Source organism: Phyllobates terribilis, unplaced genomic scaffold, assembly GCF_046119375.1.
Source record: "Phyllobates terribilis strain yellow unplaced genomic scaffold, ASM4611937v1 Scaffold_10__3_contigs__length_209671492, whole genome shotgun sequence".
Taxonomy (NCBI): Eukaryota; Metazoa; Chordata; class Amphibia; order Anura; family Dendrobatidae; genus Phyllobates; species Phyllobates terribilis.
Genome location: NW_027362770.1, coordinates 148,702,228 through 148,720,290, shown reverse-complemented (window position 1 = coordinate 148,720,290; position 18,063 = coordinate 148,702,228). Strand labels below are relative to the sequence as shown.

The window sequence follows — 18,063 nt, the reverse complement described above, 5'->3', positions numbered from 1 at the left end:
ACCCTCCCCCCAATCCCTAGTGTAAACACTCCTCCAACCTTCTAGCCATTTTCTGCCCCAACACAGCTGCACCCTCCCCATTGAGGTGCAGCCAGTCCCTAGCGTAGAGTCTGTAGCCAACTGAGAAGTCGGCCCAGTTCTCCAGGAACCCAAATTCCTCCTTCCTACACCAGTTCTTGAGCCACCTATTTATCTCCCTAATCTCCCATTGCCTCTCTGGCATGGCACATGGTACCGGTAGTATTTCAGAGAATACTACCTTGAAGGTCCTTGCTTTCAGCTTGCAGCCTAATTCCCTGAAATCATCTTTAAGGACCTTCCACCTACCTCTAACTTTGTCATTTGTGCCAATGTGCACCATGACCGCTGGGTCCTCACCAGCCCCTCCCAGTAATCTGTCAACCCGATCAGCGATGTGCCGGACTCGAGCGCTAGGTAGGCAGCACACTGTTTGACGATCCCTGTCTTTGTGACAGATTGCCCTATCTGTTCCCCTAATAATTGAGTCCCCCACTACCAGCACCTGCCTTGCCTGCCCTACTCTCCTATTTCCCTCTTTACTGGAGCTGACACTCCTCCGGCTTTCAGGGGACATGCCTTGCTGTAGCAGTGCTACCCCTGTACCGTCACTCCCCTCATCTGCCAACTTTGCAAACTTATTGGGGTGTGCCAGATCAGGACTAGCCTCCCTAGCACTCTTCCCTCTACCCCCCCTTCTAACTGTCACCCAACTAGCGGCCTCACTGTCCTGCAGCTCCCTACAAGTGTGAGAGTGTGAAATGTGATAACAGCACGAGAGCACTAGGACCCTGTGACTTTTGCCTGGCTGGGCTCAGAGGAGGGGCAGTGCTAGAAACTGTGTGTATTCTGAGAGCGTCTGATGTGTGAGTCTAAACAGGAAGTCTGTGAAAAGGAGCTGCAATAAGACGCTGTCTTTACACTCCTTCGTGTGGAGTTTGTTTACCCCTTTTGTCTGTTTAAGGATAAGTGCTGAGCTGGGGAAGCTTTGTGGCTCTGTGGAGTTTTGTGGAGGTCCATGCTGAGTGGATTATAGACTTTGTGATGAAGGAGTCACATGTCGAGTGATGAAGGGACTGAATAATCCATTTCTGTGACGGAGCACGTGGATGGTGTACTGGATAACAGTGAGAGACTTCGGGAGGAAAGAAGGTTTCTGGTGCCATTTCCACTGAGAGGATATTGACAAGACTTTGTGAAGAGATCTTCCCAGACCTTAATCTGAGGCTACAGGACTAAAGTCCCCGGCGTGTGGGCTCGGCATCGGCCGACAAGACAAGGAATTTTTGCTGTTTTGTGAACTTTGTTTTTGTTTTGGCGCCAAAGTTTTCTGGGACTAGCTGCAGCCACCGTGATTCACAGGCCTGTGATAGACTGCATCTGAGGTTAACGGTACCATAACTTTAAGATATCCGGATATCCTGATAATAAGGGTATAAGACCAATTGATATAGTTTCATGCATTATTATTGTTCATAGTGGTAGGATTGTATGCAGTGTGCCATCTCAGGGGGTCCCCATAAACCGCCCTCACTAGACTGACACGTTGTTTAGGTAAAATTGTTCCAGATCTCTAGAATAATTCACGCAAGCTGGAAACCTTGAGATTGGCACATTGATTTCAGCTTTTGCTGATTGTGTGTATTTAATAGAGACAGTGTCCCAGGCAGAACCTGAGACTGATTCATGCAATACTGAGTTTTAGTATAATCACTGTTTTAGTAAAGAAAGTGTTGTTTATTTCTGTCTCTGTCTCGGTTTGTGACTCACTGGATCTCTCTCGGACCTCCGGTCATTAAATTTTTGGCATAGTCGGCAGGATCCAGTGCTTGTCATGGACGGAGACGAGGGAAGAAATGACTCTGCTGCACCAGCTGCCCCTTCGCTGGTAGCGGAACCCCTGGCAGCCGCGACGACTGTGGGAGGCTATGTGCCGGTAGGAGCTTTACTCCAGCACATGCCGAAATACGATGGGCGTAACATGCCGTTGCAGGATTGGGCTGAGAGGGTTCGGAGTGTGCTGCGGATGTGTAATCTGGCCCCCGCATTACGGGCAGAGTTGGCATTAAATGCACTAGAAGGCGACGCTAGGCGGATGGTGATGTTACGTCCAGAGTCAGAGAGGAGCACGTTAGAGAAAATCTTGGAGCTGTTAGAGGGGAGTTCAGGAGGCCGGGCTCGTGTGGCCCAGCTTTGTTCCTTGTTTTTCAATCGGCCCCAAAGGGAATGTGAGACTTTGATGCAGTACTCGAACACTTTACAGGAAACGTTGAATGCGGTGCAGCGACTAGACCCAGGGGCCATGGGGGCACTCCGAGAGGTAGACCGCCTACTCCGGGATCAATTCATAACGGGGTTAGCCAATAGACTCCTTCGAGACAAACTGATGGAGATGTCCCGAGCTACCCCGGAATTATCCTTCTGGCAGATTTATCGGGCCGCGGTGGAAAGGGAGGAGGAGTCTACTCTGGTGGCCGAGGGGGCAGTGGACAGTGCACAGCTGGAGGGAGGTCTGGCGCCAGTTTCAGGAGGGGGTGGACTGGTAAACGTTGTACAGGCTCTGCGTGCCGAACTGAAGGAGTTAAAGCTGGAGGTGTCTAAACTCAGAGCCGGGCCGGTCCCTACTCCTACGGAAGGGCCACCCGCCCCGTCCTCTGGAATGGTGGTTCCACAGTCTGCCAGGTCGCCCCCCTCGAATGATCCAAGTTCTCGTCCACGAGGAGCAGTCACCTGCTGGAGGTGTGGGCGTCGGGGACACAGCTCCCGGTACTGCCGGATGTCTGCAGCCCCGGAGCCTCCGTCGCCGGCGTTAAACTCCCAGCTGCTGCCATGAGAGGGCGAGCAGCAGTGGCCCACCCCCCACAAAGCCCTCGACGGGAAGAACAAGATTTGTTCGCATGCAGTCCAGTGCTGGAAGCAGAGTTTGAAGGGCAGAAGATGAGATGCTTGGTCGACACAGGATCCGAATGTACCATAATGCCCTTAGAGGTGTACGAAAGGCACTTCAGTCAACTCGTGGTTCCCAAGGACGGCCGAGTGATAAGGCTTACCGCCGCTAACAATGGCCAACTGACGGTGAAGGGGATCGTGTGGATGCAACTGAAAATGTTTGGTCAAGAGCTGGGTCAGAAAGGGATAGTGCTGGTGGACCACCCTCCCAGAAGAGGGATGGAGGTGACGCTCGGAATGAACGTTCTGCGAGATTTAAATAATCAGATGTATGCCAGAGAGGGACCCCGATACTGGGCAAGTGCTACCCACCATCGACCCACCCAGAGTATGTTACACCGTCTAGTGCTGAGTTGCGATCTCCTGAAGAGTGCGGTCCCTGGGGGTCGGGTGGGCCTGGTCCGAGTGCCATCGCGGACCACGATCTCGCTAGCGCCCCGGCATGAAGAACTCTTAATGTTACCGGTGAGGACTGCACAGAGACTAAATGGGCTTGAAGTACTCATCGAGCCAGCCCCAGAGAAGTCCTCGTTCGCCAAGGCGCATGTGACCCGGTCTCTGGCGATTGTGAAGAATGGACGGGTGCCAGTCAGATGTATCAACGTTTTAGATGAGGCTGTTACAATTCCAGCTGGGACCATTCTGGCTGAACTGTTCATGCCAGCAGGGAAGGTGCCTGATAAGACAGTGTTTGAACTTCGCTCAGATGAACAGTCTTCCTGGACATTCGCGGTTGAAGTAGGCCAGACCGAATCTCCTACCGAAGAATGGAATGGTCGTGTGATCATGGACCAGATGGGAGTGGATCGGGAGAAACTGACCCCCGTGCAATTGGAGCAGCTGGAGAAGGTCTTGTGGGAACATCAAGAGACCTTTTCGCGACATGCGGAGGATTTCGGTTGTTCCCGGACGATTGAGCATGAGATTCCCACAGGGGATACTCCACCTATTAGGGAACGTTATCGTCAAATCCCCCCAACACTCTATCAAGAGGTGAAGCGCATGGTGGCCAGTATGCTTGACTACCAAGTGATCCGAGAAAGCCAGAGCCCCTGGGCGGCCCCTGTGGTCTTGGTGCGGAAGAAGGATGGGACCCTTCGGTTTTGTGTGGACTATCGCAAATTGAATGCTCACACGGTGAGGGACGCATATCCATTACCTCACATAGAAGAGTCTCTGTCGGCATTGGGTCGGGCCAAATATTTCTCGACGTTGGATTTAGCAAGTGGCTATTAGCAGGTACCAATGGCCGAAAAAGATCGAGCCAAGACGGCGTTTGTCCTACCAATGGGGCTCTTTGAATTCAACCGGATGCCCTTCGGGCTCACTAACGCCCCGGGAACTTTTCAGCACCTGATGGAACATTGCTTAGGTGATCTGAATTTTGAATCAGTCCTGATATACCTAGATGACATTGTGGTGTTCGGGGCCTCATTTGAAGACCATCTTGAGAAGTTACGTTAAGTTCTCCGGCAGCTCAGTTGTTATGGCCTAAAAATAAAACCTAAGAAGTGCCAACTGTTACAGAGTCAGATTGAGTATCTAGGTCACGTGGTGATTCCGGACGGGGTTATGCCCGCGACCAGTAAGGTCATGGTTGTGCAGCAGTGGCCACCCCCCCGTACCCTGCGAGAGGTTCGGGCCTTCTTAGGTTTAGCGGGGTACTATCAGCGATTTCTACCTAAGTTTTCACAAGTAGTGAGTCCCCTGAATGAGCTCTTAAGAGGGACGGCACAAGGCCCCCAAAATCGCCCCATCCCATGGGGACCCCAGCAACGAAAGGCATTTGAGGAGGTGAAGGCCGCCCTAACGAGTGCTCCGTTGTTAGCATATGCCCGGTAAGATTCCCCTTTCCTGTTATATACCGATGGCAGTCTGCATGGGCTGGGGGCGGTACTAGCACAAGTGCAGGATGGTCAGGAGTGAGTAATCGCCTATGGCAGCAGGTCTTTGAGAGACACTGAACGCAACCCAGCTAACTACAGTTCATTTCGCCTTGAGCTACTGGCCCTGGTGTGGGCGATGACGGAACGCTTTGCCGAGTATTTAACGGGAGCTGAGGTGCTGGTCATGACTGATAATAACCCTCTGGCTCACCTAGAAAACACAAAGCTGCAAGCGTTGGAGCAGCGGTGGGTCGCTCGCCTTGCTAAGTTTAACTATCGAATTAAGTTTCGATCTGGGCGGGAAAACGGAAATGCGGATGCACTCTCAAGGGTGCCCCTTGGGTCCTCGGGGGAAAATGTTGATGACCAGCTGGAGGACACTGAAACCCCTGACTTGGGGCAGGTACCTATCTTCCAAAGTGTGGTACATTCAAGTGGGGTGGCGTCAGGGATGCCGTGTGTTCTGGGGAAAACACCCTCGGATTGGGCGAAGGACCAGAACGATTGCTCTGACATTGCACTGGTGCGCAGTTGGGTACAAAAAGGGGTCTGGCCGCGTGCAGAGGAAAAGGCCCAGCTGTCCGTGGAAGGAGTGAAACTACTGCGACAGTGGGATAAGTTGTGCGTGGAACAGCTAGTAATTCCTATGGGGATGGGTCCGGTGGTCGCTCGCGAGGCGCATGAGAAGGGGGCCCACTTTGGGAGTGAAAAGACACTCCAGTGGCTACAGCGAGTCCTCTATTGTCCTGAATTGGGGGAGATGGTGACAGAGGCGTGTCGGCAGTGTCGGGTCTGTGGTCTCAGTAAGAGCCCTGAGCAGAGGGCGCCCACGCAATCTATTAAGACTTCCTCTCCTTTAGAGCTGCTCATGATTGACTATGTCCTGATAGGATACTCAACGTCTGGGTATTCCTATTGCTTGGTAATGACAGACCACTTCACAAAGTATGCTGTAGCAGTGCCGACAAGAGATCAGACGGCGGAGTCGGCGGCTGAAGCCGTGTGTCGATATTTCATTCAGGTGTTTGGGTGTCCGCAAAGAATACACTCGGATCAAGGGGCATGTTTTCAGGGGGCATTGATGAAGGAGCTGTACCAGCTGTATGATGTCGCACAGTCGAGAACGACACCTTACCATTAGAGATGAGCGTTGTTCTACTCGAACTGTTCGCCAATCTCAAATTCGAGCTGTTTTGGGCGGTGTTCGAGCCGGTCGGCGAACACGAACAATTTGAGAAAAATTCGGCTGTTCGAGGTTATGTTCGATAACTGTTCGTGCACCAAAATCATAACTGGATTTTTTCTCAGTAATGATGAAAATTAATGTTAATACGCAGTTTGAGTGTACAGCGGGGCGGGGGGAGGGGCAGGGGATGGATCTCTGCAGGAACAATGAAGATCTCCATTTTTTTTTCTCTTTCCCGCATTTGCAGTGGGGAGGTGCAATCTGTCAGCCTATCAGCAGCGCACACACGGAGCGAAGTGCTTTTTTTCACACAAGCAAGGGCATGTGTGATTGGCAGTGTATGTCACATGTCCTTGCCCTATAAGACCAAGCCATTTTCCCCGTCGCCACCATTTTCTCACTGCTGCAGCTGCGTGTTAGACGGCACCGCTGTTGCTGTGTGCGCTATACCTTGTTAATTTCAAGCCAATTTTCGCACAAATATACAGATAGCTTGGGAGTAGGGAATAGTTGTGATTGCAGTCCTTTTAAGGACTAGGTTACAGCATTTCCTACGACTTTTATCAGGCAGGTCTGTGCTCTTAAATAGATAGATTGTGGGAGTAAAGACTAATTGTAATTGGAGTCCTTTTCAGGACTAGGTTACATCAGTTCCTATCAGTTTTTGCCAGGCAGGTCTGTGCCAGTGCTGTGCAAGTTTTTTTCACAGCATTTGGCTGAATCTAGCAAAGCTAATCCTTTTTGGCCTATTGCAGAGTGTGTTAGTCAGTGGAGTAGCCTATCTGTGTTGCAAGATATACCACCTGTGTATAGAATACCAATTTTTTTACTGCACCTAGTGAAGTAAAATCTTTTGGGCATAGCATCATTCTATTAGTCCATCTATACTGACCTCCATCAGGTTGCAAACTGAATATAATTTTTTTCTGCATCTAGCTCTGAAAAAATATTTGGGCTTCTAGCGGTGTGTGGGACTTGGTCTATTAGTCCATCTATACTGACCTCCATCAGGTTGCAAATTAAAAATAATTTTTTTCTTCATTTAGCTCTGAAAAAATATTTGGGCTTCTAGCGGTGTGTGGGACTTGGTCTATTAGTCCATCTATACTGACCTCCATCAGGTTGCAAATTAAAAATAATTTTTTTCTTCATTTAGCTCTGAAAAAATATTTGGGCTTCTAGCAGTGTGTGGGACTTGTTCTATTAGTCCTTCTATACTGACCTCCAGCAGGTTGCAAATTGAATATAATTTTTTTCTGCATCTAGCTCTGAAAAAATATTTGGGCTTCTAGCGGTGTGTGGGACTTGGTCTATTAGTCCATCTATACTGACCTCCATCAGGTTGCAAATTAAAAATATTTTTTTTCTGCATCTAGCTCTGAAAAAATATTTGGGCTTCTAGCAGTGTGTGGGACTTGGTCTATTAGTCCATCTATACTGACCTCCATCAGGTTGCAAATTAAAAATAATTTTTTTCTTCATTTATCTCTGAAAAAATATTTGGGCTTCTAGCAGCGTGTGGGACTTGTTCTATTAGTCCATCTATACTGACCTTCATCAGGTTGCAAATTAAAAATAATTTTTTTCTGCATCTAGCTCTGAAAAAATATTTGGGCTTCTAGCAGTGTGTGGGACTTGGTCTATTAGTCCATCTATACTGACCTCCATCAGGTTGCAAATTAAAAATAATTTTTTTCTGCATCTAGCTCTGAAAAAATATTTGGGCTTCTAGCAGTGTGTGGGACTTGGTCTATTAGTCCATCTATACTGACCTCCATCAGGTTGCAAATTAAAAATAATTTTTTTCTGCATCTAGCTCTGAAAAAATATTTGGGCTTCTAGCAGTGTGTGGGACTTGGTCTATTAGTCCATCTATACTGACCTCCATCAGGTTGCAAATTAAAAATAATTTTTTTCTTCATTTAGCTCTGAAAAAATATTTGGGCTTCTAGCAGTGTGTGGGACTTGTTCTATTAGTCCTTCTATACTGACGTCCTGCAGGTTGCAAATTGAATATAATTTTTTTCTGCATCTAGCTCTGAAAAAATATTTGGGCTTCTAGCGGTGTGTGGGACTTGGTCTATTAGTCCATCTATACTGACCTCCATCAGGTTGCAAATTAAAAATAATTTTTTTCTGCATCTAGCTCTGAAAAAATATTTGGGCTTCTAGCGGTGTGTGGGACTTGGTCTATTAGTCCATCTATACTGACCTCCATCAGGTTGCAAATTAAAAATAATTTTTTTCTGCATCTAACCCAGCCAATAGTTTTGGCCTAATACCACAGTTTGGCCACTCAGCTCTGCTCGGTTACCATCCATTGTTTTTTTGTGCAAACAACTCCAGAGTTGTGAATTAGTTAACCACCAAAATGAGTGGAAAAAGGCCTGCTGCTGGTGGAAAGGGGAATAGGCGTGTTGGGAAGGGGAAAAAAGGTTGTGTCCGTGGGGTAGGTGCAGAAGAAAGACCATCTTCCAGCCAAACTAAAATGTCTACTTCTTTTAGCGGACAATGTGATAAGATCCCTTTCTTACGGCCACGCCAATCGCTACAAATTCCAGATGAGGCACAAAAACAGCAGGTGCTTCAACGGATATCAAGTGCTCCTTTAAGTGGGCTCTCCTCCACATCAACTTCAACATCACAAATACTCCAGTCCTCAAAGGTGTCACCCAAATCGCACTTGCTTCCTCACAGCTCCCAAATCTCCAGCTGCCCGTCTGAGTATGAGGTAGAACAGATGGTTGAGTCTGCAGAGCTGTTTACTCATACTATAGCCTGGGAATCAGAGGTCGACTCCAGCGCTTCTGTGAATCCAGACGAGGAAATGATCTGCACTGATGCCCAGAATCTTTATGAGTCGGATCCAGGACCAGACGCAGAAGGTTCTGACCATAATGTAGACCCTCATTCCCAAACTGTAACTCCTGTTGGTGGAGACAATGAGGAAGACGATGATAAGACTCAAATACCTGATTGGAGCGACAACTTTAGTTTTTTGTCAGGGCAGGAACAGGTTGGCTCTGAGGACGACGGGTGTGATAACGCACAGGGTGATGATGATGAGGTCGGAGATCCCACTTACTGTCAACCCACAGTCAGCCAAGAGATGAGGTCAGCAGAGGAGGTGGAGGAAGATGCTAGTGACGACGAGGTCAGGTTGCGCCTTCCTGGACAGAGACGTAGTACTGGAAGCACGTCAACAACTGCATCCTCAAACACAACTCTGCCTCTCACCACAAGTCGTGGTGGCTCTTCAGGTCGCATGGGTGCTAAGCCTTGCATAGCCTGGGCATTTTTTCAGATCGATAAAGATGACCCAACTCGTGTTATCTGTAACATTTGTCAGCAAAAGCTAAGTAGAGGCCAAAAAATACATAGTTTGAGTACTTCATGCATGAACCGGCACATGGACATGAAGCATAAGTTGCAGTGGGAAGCTCAGTGTGCTACAATGCGGTCTAGCCGGCCGGGCCAACCACCGTCTGCCATATCTTGTGCATCCGCGGCCTCTTCATCCTCTGTGACTGGGGGGACAGCAGTCACACCTGTTTTGGGGCGCAGACCTGCCACCTCTTTACCCGCAACAGCCAGCGTGATTGGCAGGTCATCATTTTCTTTGGAGGTGGTAACACCAGCTGGTCTTGAGCGCTGTCCGACATCGATAGCACCACCTTTGGATCAAGGCAACCTAACATGTCCACCTGCATCTTCCTCACAGACCGGCAGTTTGCCGGGGACACCCTTATCAACCCCGTCTAAGCACAATAGCCAGCCCTCGGTCCCTCAGATGTGGACAAGTAAAAGACCATTTCCTCCTAGCCATGAGAAAGCTAAGAGGTTGAATTTCACCATCTGCAAGCTCTTGGCTACAGAAATGCTGCCTTTCCGCCTGGTGGACACAGAGGATTTTCGAGACCTTATGTCCGTCGCAGTGCCCCAGTACCAGATGCCCAGTCGGCACTACTTCTCAAAGAAAGGTGTGCCTGCGCTCCACCAGCATGTCGCACACAACATCACCGCTTCTTTGAGAAACTCTGTGTGTGACAGGGTGCATTTCACCACAGACACTTGGACGAGTAGGCATGGACAGGGGCGTTACATGTCGCTGACTGGGCACTGGGTAACTATGGTGACAGCAGGACAAGGGGCTGCTGTCCAAGTCTTGCCGTCCCCACGAGTTGTGCGTCAATCCTCTTTATGTCATTTTTCCTCCACTGCTTCTGCCTCCTCAACCTCCTCTCGGTCTTCCACCTGCACCCAAAGCCTGTCTGGTCATGCCACAAGCTTTCTAACTGCGCAGAAGGGATCCTGCACACCTCCTTACTATGCTGGCAGTAGGGCTCAACGTCATCAGGCGGTTTTTACATTGAAATGTCTGGGAAATGTGAGTCACACAGCTGAGGAGTTGTGGTCAGCTCTGGAGAACCAATTTCATGAATGGTTGTCTCCACTGGACCTGAAACCAGGGAAGGCCGTGTGCGACAATGCTGCAAACCTGGGTGCGGCCCTTCGCCGGGGCAATGTCACACACTTGCCTTGTATGGCTCACGTGTTGAACCTGGTTGTCCAGCAATTTTTAGCCCACTATCCCAGACTAGATGGCCTTCTGCAGAGGGCACGGTCACTGTGTGCTCACTTCCGCCGTTCGCATCCCGCAGCTCAGCGACTTACATCTCTACAGAAGTCGTTGGGCCTGCCACTTCACCGGCTAAAATGCGATGTGCCTACCTGGTGGAATTCAACTCTGCACATGTTGCAGCGACTGTGGCAGCACCGACAAGCCCTGGTGCAATACGTTCTGACGTATAGCCTGGGCCAACGAGATTCAGAGGTGGGGCAAATCACGCTGGAGGAGTGGTCTCAGATCAGGGACCTATGCACCCTTCTGCACAGTTTTGAAATGGCGACGAAGATGTTTAGTGCTGACGATGCCATTATCAGCATGACTATTCCGGTGACTTACATGCTGGAGCACATGTTAAACAGAATTCGGAGTCAGGTGGTGGCACAAGAGGAGGTGGAGGAAGTAGAGGAGGAGGAGTTGTATGCGGAAGGGCTAACATCTGCAAGGTCCAGACGGTCGGCAGCACCAGGGCGGCAGGCATGTGAGGGTGGGGGAGATGATTTTACCAGGGCGCATGGTAGCAGCCAAACTAGTGAGGAAGGTGCAGGAGCCCAGGAAGAAGTGGAGGACGAACTGATGGAAGACTCATCAGATGAGGGAGACCTTGATCACATTTCTGTTGTGCGAGGTTGGGGGGAGAGGACAGAGGAAGGAAGCATGATTGTTACCTCGCCACCAACACAACAGGGACTTGGTGTTCCTGGATGCGCAACACACATGAGTGCCTTCTTGCTGCACTACCTGCAACATGACCCTCGAATTGTGAGAATTAGAAATAATCCTGACTACTGGGTTGCCACACTGTTAGATCCCCGGTACAAAAGTAAATTTGCAGAAATTATTCCTGCCATAGAAAGGGATGCACGCATGCAGGAGTATCAGCAGAGACTGTTGCAGAATCTTACATGTGCTTTTCCACAAAATACCAGTGGTGCACGTAGTGAATCTCACAGTTCCAACTTGCCAACCGTGGGACCGTCAAGTGTTCAGCACTCAAACCGTAACAGAACCACAGTATCTGCTGGTAACATCAATTTTGCGGAATCATTTCACCACTTTTTTAGCCCATCCTTTGCAAGGCCACAGGAGACAAGAAGTCTGGCACATAGTCAACGCCTAGAGACGATGGTACAGGAGTATCTCCAAGTAAACATTGAAGCCACGACTGTGTCACTGGACCCTTGCTCTTTTTGGGCTTCCAATCTGGATAAATGGCCGGAGCTAGCCACTTACGCCTTGGAGATCTTGTCATGCCCCGCAGCCAGCGTTCTGTCTGAACGTGTGTTCAGCGCTGCTGGTGGTGTGCTGACAGATAAGCGCACGCGGCTCTCCACTGATAATGTAGACAGACTCACGTTCATAAAGATGAACAAATCATGGATCCGAAACGACTTTTCTACCCCTGTGTCATCCTGGGGAGAGTAAAAGCTTGATGATTGGTTAAAATCACCCTACCAACCGTTTTAAGCTTTCAAATTACTAATCATGTTTATCTGTATCTTGACTGGAAAATAATTTGGGCTTTGTAGCAGTGTGCAGCACTGATCCTATTAGGCCATCTATAATAAGCTTCACCAGATTTAAAATTAAAAATAATTTTTAGCTGCATCTAGCCCGGAAAATAATTTTGGGGCTCCGAGATGCGCAAGACACATAAGTGCCTTCTTGCTGCACTACCTGCAGCATGACCCTCATATTGTCAGAATTCGAAGTAATCATGACTACTGGGTTGCCACACTCTTAGATCCCCCAAACTTTTCGATCAACCTTTTCATTTTAATAAAGACCAAAAAAATGGTCATTTTTGAAATTATAAGCATTAGCAGGTTGTTAGAAACTGAAATCAAACAGTTTTCAACTCAAAACTTTATTCTAGGTGATGTTACATTTTCACATAGGACCCCTTGTTCGAAAGGAGCTTCTGAACTCTCTCGTCCATTGAATTTGTCAGGTTTTGGATGGTTTCTGCTTCAATTGTTTTGCATGAGGACAGAATACCCTCCCAGAGCTGTTGCTTAGATGTGAACTGCCTCCCGCCATCATAGACACTCCTTTTAATGATGCTCCAAAGGTTCTGAATGGGGTAGAGGTCAGGGGAGCATGGGGGTCACACCATAAGTTTGTCCCCTTTTATGCCCATATCAGCCAGAGATGCAGATGTTTTATGTGCAGCATGAGATGGTGCATTATCATGCAGAAAAATGATCTTGCTGTGAAATACACGGTTCTTCTTCTTGAACCATGGCAGGAAGTGCTGTTTGAGAAAATCCACATACATTATGGAGTTCATCTTTAGCGCCTTCAGGGATCCTAAAGGGGCCGACAATCTCTCTCCCCATGATTCCAGCCCAAAACATTACTCCACCTCCTCCTTGTTGGCGCTGTAGCCGTGTTTGCGTGGGGTGTCCATCAACCAGCCATCCTCCACTCCATCCATCTGGACCATCGAGCGTTGCACGGCACTCATCCGTGAACAAAACAGTTTTGAAATCAGTCTTCATGTAATGTTTGGCCCACTGGAGCCGTTTCTGCTTGTGTGAAGTGGATAGAGGAGGTCGACAGGATGGCGCATGCACAGCTGCAAACCTCTGAAGGACCCTGCATCTTGTTGTTCGGGGGACGTTGGAGGCACAAGCAGCTTCAAAAACTTGTCTGCTGCTATGACAAGGCTTTTTTGCCGCTGCTCTTTCAACCTGACGTAATTGCCTGTAGGAAAGAGTCCTCAATTTGCCCTTATCAGCACGCACACGTGTGTACTGTGAATCAGCTACATACTTCTTGATTGTCAAGACACTTCATCCTGATCATCGCACAATGTTGATTGTAGTCATGTCTTGACCTAAACACTCCACAATTTGTTGCTTCTCAGCAGCCGACACATCCTTTTTCTTTCCCATTTTGGCAGAAAATGTAGGCTGCTTAATAATGTGAGAGAGCCTTCTTAAGTAGTCTTGCCTTTCATTGGACACACCTGCCAAACTAATTAGCACAGGTGTCTGCAATTGCTTACAGTGATATAAAGAGCCCTGACACACATCACCATCAATGAGTTTAACTGACAAACAAACAAATTCTTCCCTTATCACTCCTAAACACTTTTTGCATAATAATTTGGAACGCGGTGTACATGTGCTTTTCCACAAAACACCAGTGGTTCACGTAGTGAATCTTACAGTTCTAACTTGCCAACCGTGGTCTGTATGGAATTGTTCAATAAAGGGCCCAAAATTAAGATAACATAGATGGGAGAGGTCTCTATGAATAGGAATTCCTAAGTATTTGATACCCTGTGAGGGCCAGGCAAAGGGAAAGTTGGACTGGATGGAATCCTATATGGATTTGGGGAGGGAGACATCGAGGGCCTCAGACTTCGCTGCATTGATTTTAAAATTTTACCATGTAACAAAGTGATCTATTTCAGCCATAACAGCAGGGATGGATATATGTGATTGAGTGATATATACTAGGACATCATCAGCAAATAGAGAGCACTTGTACTCGGTGCCTCCCACCTCAATCCACCTAATATTGGGGTTATGGCGAATTGATGAGAGCAGGTGCTCCGTCACTAGGATGTATAAGAGAGGGGACAGAGGACATCCCTGCCTTGTCCCATTGGTGATTGTGAAAGGTGATGAAAATGTTCTGACGCACCCCCTGGGCCTTGGGACACCCGGAGCCGGACCCTTTTTGGTGGATGCTGGTGGTTGTAGTCTTCGTGGCGGCGATCCGGTTCCGTGGCTCAGGGCGGTCAAACCAGTGGCGGAACTATTTATGTGGTTTTGATGTTTAAATGTCCGACTACGCCACCCGTGGATTGCGGTCAGAGTGAACCGCCGCTACAGGGCAGACCGCTAAGGCTGGTGTTGTGGGTGCAGCAGAGCGTAGCATAACTCCCCACGGGAGGAGTATAGCCTCAGGGCAGTGTATGCGGAGGATGGGGGTGATGGTGCAGGGCAGCAGCAGTAACGACACGGAGTCAGTGATGCAGTTCAGGGCCTTTACTCACAGTTCTTATTATCCAGACCACGTCTGCAGGTAACGGCTGCCCACGTCGTACTGTGCTCACCAGGTGAGGGGCTCAGACAACTCCCAGATAACTTTGGAGCGCTTCACAGGACCCCCTTTGTGTGTCCTTTGTCTGGCCTTTCTTACCAACACTTCTGTCCGGCTGCCTCGGGCCTCCTCTTGGTAAACTTGGCGCCAGTTTCCCTGACCCTATGTGGTGCCTTCCTAGCGGGTGGAGCAAGGGGCTGCGCCACATAAAATGTCAGAGCCTCCGGTTTCTAGCTGAGGGTCGTTTCCTGCCTCCACTAGTTCGGGGACCGGTCTCCCCCTTTGGCCTGACCCCTCCACGCAGGTGGATTCGGGCGTGCGGTGGCGACTCGCCCGTCCGCACCCCTGGGATCCCTTCATTCCTCGTTCCTGGAGCCTTCTCCGCTCCTCTTCCTTCCTTCTCCCTCTTGCAGGCCTGGGCCTCTGTTACTAGGCCCGCCTCCGGAGCAGAGCTCATGCAGAGCCCCTGCTCCCTGCCACTTCTGCTCAGACTTCTCTGCACTGAACTAAGATGGTGCCCACCTTTTATACTCCCTTCTCAATGCACCCAGGAACTGCTTCCTCCCTGCTCCTGCACTGCAGGGTTCCCCTTCCTCAGTGTTCCCTCCCCCCACTCCAGCCAGGGACAGGGACTGTCGTGCCCATCTCAGGGGCATATTGGTCGCCCTGCCCCACGGCAATGTGGTGTAATGCATGCAGGTGTCGGGTCCTGATCCACACTCCATCCTTATCTGAGAGTGAGATATCACACCTCTGGGTGAGGTGCAATACGTCTGTAGCAACCGAGCCCTCGGTGCTACAGTTCCATTTATCTTCAGCCTTGGTGACGTATTGTGATACAGGGCCGTGATTTTGGCTATAAAAGGGTCCCCTAGACCCCTACCCCAAGCTTTTTAAGAGAATCATATATGGCGTGCCAGGAGACTCTATGGAATGCTTTCTCAGCATCCAACGAGAGTATCTACTTACAAATTTTTAACTGCATCTAGCCCAGGAAATACTTTGTGCCTAGTAGCAGTGTCTGCTAGTCAGCGGATTATCCCGGCTGTTAAGCAAGCTACACCACCTGTAGTTTGGACACTTAATTTTTTCAAAGGAAATGCTTCGGGACCACGGGATACTTAGTGAAGAGCATCAGGAGGCACCCCAAGGCATAGGGGCTGGGACTGGCACTAGGATGCCTTGCGGTGGACAGCCGAGCTCGATCCTTATAAAAGCTTTTTAACTGCAGCAGCTTTAGTGGACGCTACTGGAGCTGGAATTACGCGGCTGCTGGCATGAGACTTGCCCTCCAATAGATCCTTGTAAATGGATTTAAAGTGTATTCATTCAAATTAGAGCGACAATTTAAATTAAAAAGCTTAGAGCTGCCTCCACCACAGGGGGGCTCTCTCGACCCACCAGCGGACAGGCACCAGTATTGGGAGAGGGGGGCTGGCCGTCAGGGTTCACCGCGGCTCTGGCACAAACCCGGCGACACGGAGGTGGCACGGGCAGGAGCGGACTGGCCGTCTCGGCTTCTCACTTTTTGGATTTTAGAAGGGCATGACATGCCTATATCTGTGTCTCCCCCTCCTTTTACTCCTCCACCTCTTTTCTTTTCGCATGACTATATGTACTTGTCACTTTTCCATGTGTTAGTTGTGTCTTCTGAGCAGTTTGTCAGCTTTTGGACACCTTTGAAGGTGTTTTCTATGTGTTTCTATGTGTTTTTGTTTGCCTGCCATTGGTTTTAACGGTGTTCGACGAACAGTTCGACGAACAGTTCGGCGAACACACGGGTGTTCGACGAACCGAACCGAACTCGAACACTACGGGGGTGGCTCAACACTACTTACCATCCCCAAGGTAATGGATCTTGTGAGTGCTTTAATCGGACTCTGTTGCAGATGTTGAGGACGTTGGAGGGTAAACAACAGGTACGCTGGCCTGAGTATCTTCCCGAATTGATGTGGGCCTACAATAATAGAGTGCACAGCACTACTGGCTACTCACCACACATGTTGATGTTCGGTAGGCCAGGGCAGGACATTGAGGATTTGAGCATGCCAGATCCCTCCTCCAATCCCCCTCGGACCGCATCAGAATGGGTTCGGGAACACCGGCGGCGATTGAGGGTGGTGTGTCAGGTGGTGGGTGATCGACTCAGTCAGGTGACCCATAGGGACACGCGCCCCGTGCAAACCGAGCCTTTCTCCCCGGGGGATAGAGTGTTGGTGAGAATCAAACGACGGTTCGGAAAGCTGAGTGAACAGTGGGAGGCGACTCCCTACCTGGTAAAAAAACTACTGAGCCCTGAGATTCCAGTCTACGAGTTTGAACCGGTGGGGACAGGGGGACCATCCCGTAATCTTCATCGTAGCATGCTACAACGGTGCTGGTTTAAAGATGCCATCCCCATTTCCCCGGAACCACAGGCCGTGTCCCGAGGGGTGGGCATCCCTAATACTCTCGAATTTGATGGTGGGTCTGACTCCGCCCCTGCTTACTTGCCCCCTGTGACCGATCTGTCCCCGTGTGGAGAGAGTATTGAGAATGTGGTATGTCCTTCGGAGAACGGGGAATCAGGTCAGTTACCTGATCCGTATGATGTGGCACCGGGCGCCACACCTCAGGAGGGAGCTGCCTCATTGGCTCCCGTTGAAGAGACTTCTGCTCCCTCGGGAGCCGAGCCTGTTGGGGTGGGTCTCAGGAGATCTACTCGAGCTACGGCGGGTATATCTCCACAACGCTATGCACAAGACGACTTTGAGTGGGGCGGTGTGTCGAGGACGCCAACCTCTAGTGGGGTGGCATGTGAGAGTGTGAAATGTGATAACAGCAGGAGAGCACTAGGACCCTGTGACTTTTGCCTGGCTGGGCTCAGAGGAGGGGCAGTGCTTAATCCTAGTGTCCATATATCTGTCCATATGGGAGACAAGTGTACCCCATCCCTATGCATTTGCTCCCGTGAAGGGACTTCTAACTCCTGGTGCCTGACCACAATAGCCCCATTCCTGGAAAGGAAACGAGATACTTCTCTGTTGATCTTTGGCCGAGCCTTGTTCAAATGCTCAGTGGAGCGCCGTGTTTCCATGTCAGTCGGGCGACAATGTCCGACCAGACTAATACTAGACGCGGGTGGAAGGACATGATATGCAGGCAGTAAAACTTGATATCCCGGACCAAGTCCCTAGAGGTCCGAACGCCCAAGTCGTTCCCACCCGCGTGTATTAGCACCCGCGTGTATCCGGAGGCCTATCCAAACTGGCGAGGAAACGAAACTCGGGCATAAGTCTGGTCCAAAGCATCCCACTGACGCCGATCCACCGAACCGTGGAGCTTCTTCTCTACGGAGTCCG

At 49.8% G+C, this 18,063-nt stretch overlaps 1 protein-coding gene across 2 annotated transcripts in view; it reads left to right on the top strand.

Annotated features, from left to right (window-relative positions):
* Nucleotides 1-823: 823 nt before the first annotated feature.
* The window catches only part of LOC141164544 (NAD-dependent protein deacetylase sirtuin-3-like), a 96,832-nt gene continuing 79,592 nt past the window's right edge, over nt 824-18,063 (top strand). The window contains exon 1 of one of the 2 annotated variants that reach the window (XM_073649916.1): nt 824-1,410. The gene's annotated coding sequence lies outside the window, so the exon portion shown is untranslated. Of the gene's footprint in view, nt 1,452-18,063 lie in introns of both variants that reach the window. The other variant, XM_073649915.1, reaches the window with a different exon arrangement.